Source organism: Arvicanthis niloticus, chromosome 22 (assembly GCF_011762505.2).
Source record: "Arvicanthis niloticus isolate mArvNil1 chromosome 22, mArvNil1.pat.X, whole genome shotgun sequence".
Classification (NCBI taxonomy): domain Eukaryota; kingdom Metazoa; phylum Chordata; class Mammalia; order Rodentia; family Muridae; genus Arvicanthis; species Arvicanthis niloticus.
Window position 1 is genome coordinate 43,620,478 of NC_133429.1, and position 4,930 is coordinate 43,625,407.

Below are 4,930 nucleotides of genomic sequence, written 5' to 3' on the forward strand. Positions count from 1 at the left end.
ACCTAGAACTGGGCTCCTGATACAGAGGGTGCAGTGGTGAGTCCTTGTCCCATGACTTTGTATTAAAAAACAAACAAAACAAAACAAAATCATAAAACCAACCAACCAAACCAACACTGTACTTCTGTAGGCTTCAGTTTCTTTGTTTTTGAAACGTGTTAGTTCCTAGATCCCTGAAACTGAATAATCTCTTATTTAGATAATTATTTAAAGCTGCCGAAGAGAACGTCCGGCTTAGCCTTGTCTTGGTTACTCTTCTATTGCTGTGAAGAGACACCGTGACCAAGGCGACTTATGAACGAAAGCATGTAACTTGGGCTTGCTTCTAGTTTCCGAGGATGTGTCCATGGCCATCCTGATGTCTAGCATGGTGGCAGGCAGGCATGTCGACGGAACAGCAGCCAAGAGCTTACATATGGAGACAAAAACCAAGAGATAGACAGATGGAGAGGAATAAGCGTGAAAACTTGAGAGCTTATGGGGACCATTCTCATTCAAAGCACCAGAGGCCCCTGGTCTAAGCTATCTAGAGGCTAAGAAAGGATGCCTTCCTCCCAGAAGTTTGAGACCACCCTGGGTAGCACAATAAGCACTGGCCTGCAATAACAGCACCAGCACCTTCTGCATACTAAGTGCATATTATCATTATTATCGTCCGTTCTAACCAGCCTGCCTTTTATTGGTCTTGGTTTTGAGAGTCTTGCTAAGTGGCTCAGCTCACACTCAAGGTGAACCTCCTACCTCCAGCACCCACCCAGATTTAATCAACTGTAATAGAAAGCATCTTAATAATCAGAGACGTCTCCCTTCCATCTTTGATTCCATTGCGATATCTGTATTGCAAACTTATCTCTCTGCTGTGATAAGAGCCTGAACTCAAGAAATAAGGGGTTAATTCTGACTTCCCATTGGAGTTGCCATCCCTGGGGGAAGGCATTTCCATGGAAGTCTGAGGCATTTTCCCTGATTTGGGGGTTGGGGGTAGAGATGAATGTCCATGTTTGGTTTATTTACCTTTTTGTTTAGTTCAGGACCCCAGCCTATGACATAGAGCCACACGAGGTAAAGGTGGATTTTCCCACTCGAATTACTCTAATACAGGTAATCCCTCACAGGCTTGCCTGAAGGCTTGTCTGCTGTTGCTTCTAGATCCCAGCAAGCTGACAACAATAATTATCACAGTGTCCAGTGAACACTCAACATGACATGTTGAGTGAGTGTTTGTGGCTTAACATTACAAAAGTTTGGGCGTTACTTTGTATGGTGAGAAATTCGCACACATCCTCACCAGAACCCCATGAGGAAGAGGACACTACCTCCCCAATATTCCGAATGAGAATCCGGAGACTAAGGTTTCAGTGATTGAGCTGTAACAAGGATAAAGTTTCAGTGGACGTCCTCATGAATGCAGACCGGATGTTTGTCTTTCCCATTGCCTGCTCTGTTCTGTGGACCTGTAAATCCTGCCACTGGGAAGCAGGTTCCCAAAAGGCTAGAGGAGCACTTCTTCCTCTTCCTCTTCTTCTAAATTGCATATTTTTCTTTATTTACATATCAATTGTTTTCCCCTTTCCAGGTCTCCCCTTCGGAAACCCCTATCCCATCCTCCTTCCCCCTGCCTCTATGAGGGTGATTCCCCACCCACCTACCCACCCACTCCCGTCTTCCTGCCATGGCATTCCCCTTCACTGGGGCATGGAACATCCTCAGGACCAAGAGCCGCTCCTCCCACTGATGTCCGACAAGGCCATCCTCTGCCACATACCCGACTGGAGCCATGGGTCCCTCCATGTGTACTCTTTGGTTGGCGGTCCAGTGCCCAAGAACTCTGGGGGGTGGGAGGGTGGGGTCTGGCCAGTTGACATCGTTGCTCCCCGCATGGGGCTGCAAACCCCTTCAGCTAAGAGGAGCGCTTCTGATCATGGTTTTATACCAAGGGTTCTTGCTTCTCATCTTCTCATTCAGTGTGATTCTCTGTCTCATATTTAACAAACAAATTTATTCACAAATTTGAATGAGGTGAATGGGCAAAGTCAGCGTGACCCAGGTGTGCCAGGTCACCTGAAAATTGATTCTCATGGCAGTCCTCTGTGACTGTGCTCCACCTAGTAGTGGATATTGTTCTGCGTGACTATGCTCGCTCCACCTGGTGGTGGGAATTGTCTTCTGTGACTGTGCTCACCCTCGTGATGCATGCGTATTGTCTTCTGTCACTTGCTCCCCCTGGTGGTGAGAATTGTCCTAGCACTATGCTCCTCTTAACTCCGTCTTAGGCTACATAGTTTCACTGTTCAGAAGAATGGCTTAAGAAGTTTGTCCCATGGTGAGATTCCTACCTTTTCCGGATGACCCAAGTTTCCATAAGTAGAACTTGATATACTGTAATGCCAGAAAAATGTTAGTGATCCCCCCAAAACCAGAAAGGAGCCAATCTGATGTAACTCACAGCAGGGTCTTTAGTCTATTGGAGCTAGCTCAGGCCCCTTTAATGCACCACTGTCACCCAGGACTATTTTGGTGGTGGGGGAGCCCTGAATATCTATCGGGGCAAGACTTTATAGTAAGTAGCAAGCGGGTAATATGTGTGCAAGCATCTAATTGGAAAGCTACTGTGGCCTTTAACATAATTGGCTGGTACTGGGAGTCATATCATAAACTTAACTTTCTGCATTGGTGGTCATTAGGCAGGGGGTGGGCTTGAACCTGGGGGTGCAGGTTTGTTGGGGGAATAACATGGAGATGCTGGTCTTGTTGAGTCTGAACTTAAAAGATTTGGTCTCCTCTCGGTACCATCTGACAATTTTTACCTGGAGCAAATAGAAGTGAGTATTCACTAAGCACTCCATAGGCACAAAGCATCACTTGCTGAAGCATTATGTTGTTCCAGTGGCAAATAATTAGATGGTATGTGTGTGTGTGTGTGTGTGCGCGCATGTGCGAGCGTGTGCATGTGCACTTGCACGCTCATGAGTGTACGTATGTACCTATGCATGTGGAAGAAATAGGCTGACATCGGATATATTTCTTCATCCACTCCCACCTCATTTAAAAAAAAAGATTTATTTGTTGATTTTGTGTATGTGAGTACATACACACCAGAAAAGGGAATCAGATTCCATTGCAGATGGTTGTGAGCCACCATGTGGTTGGTGGGAATTGAACTCAGGACCTCGAGAAGAACAGTCAGTGCTCTCAATGGCTGAGCCATCTCTCCAGCCCCATCTACCTCATTTTTTTGATACAGGGTCTCTCTCAGACCCTGGAGTTCACCCATTTAGCCAGACTGATTAATCTCCTGACTTTGCCTTCCCAGCGGTGAGACTATGGACACATAGCATCAACTGAGAATCTTTTACATTTGCTTAAGATCCAAACTCACGCTTTGATCCTAGGCACTTGATCAACTTGGTCTGTCCTCCCAGAATCTGATACAACTTTTTAAAATAGTAAATGGAAATGTACAGTCGGTGCCAAGTTCACACATATTTTTTAGCTTTAATTTTGGCTTCAATGAATTTCATATGTGATGGGACCTTCTGGGACTCTCTTAAAGGAAGGAGTATATTTTTGCACCCCTGTCCCCAGGGGAGTTCCAAATGAAGTAGGTGAAACCTTCCCAGTATGGTGCGTTGTATTCCTGGATCAGGCCAGAGCATCAGGACACACAGTGCTCTGAACACACACCCTGTTCTCTCTGTACCCAGGAATTCACTCCTGGCCTGGAGCACTGGTGCCTTCCCGCCTGCACCCGAATACTGAGCAGATCTTGGGCCTCAGCTCTAACCCCAGCAGCAACACCCACTCCAAACAGTTCTGACACAACCAAGATAATAGGAAAGACAGGCTCCAGTCAGAGAAAGCACAGGTAGCACTAAGGAGATCCAGATGGCAAAAGGCAAGCACAAGAACATAAGCATCAGCAACCCAGGGTACTTGGCATCATCAGAACCTGGTTCTCCCACATTAGAAAGTCCTGAATTCCCCATTTCACCAGGAAAGCAAGATTAAGATTTAAAATTACTTTTAATGATGATGATAGAGGACTTTAAGAAGGACATAAATAACACCCTTAAAGAAGTACAAGAGAACACAGGTAAACAGGTAGAAGCCTTTAAAGAGGAAACACAAAAATCCCTTAAAGAATTACAAGAGAACACAACCAAACAGGTGAAGGAATTGAACAAAACCATCCAGGACATAAAAATGGAAGTAGAAACAATAAAGAAACCACAAAGGGAGACTACCCTGGAGATAGGAAACCTAGGAAAGAAATCAGGAATCCTAGACTCAAGCATTACCCACAGAATACAAGAAATAGAAGAGGGAATCTCAGGTGCAGAAGATACCATAGAAAATATTGACACAACTGTCAAAGAAAATGCAAAATGCAAAAAGTTCTTAACCCAAACATCCAGGAACTCCAGGACACAATGAGAAGACCAAAACTAAGAATAATAGGTATAGAAGAGAGTGAAGATTCTCAACATAAAGGGCCAATAAATATCTTCAACAAAATTATAGAAGAAAACTTCCCTAGTCTAAAGAACGAGATGCCCATAAACATACAAGAAGCCTACAGAACGCCAAATAGAGTAGACCAGAAAAGAAATACCTCCTGTCACATAATAATCAAAACACCAAATGCACAAAACAAAGAAAGAATATTAAATGCAGTAACAGAAAAGGGCCAAGTAACATATAAAGGCAGACCTATCAGAATTACACCAGACTTCTCACCAGATACTATAAAAGCGAGAAGATCCTGGACAGATGTCATACAGACCCTAAGAGAACACAAATGCCAGCCCAGGATTCTATACCCAGCAAAACTCTCAATTATCATAGTTGGAGAAACCAAGATATTCCATGACAAAACCAAATTTACACAATATCTTTCTACAAACCCAGCATTACAAAGGATAATAGCAGG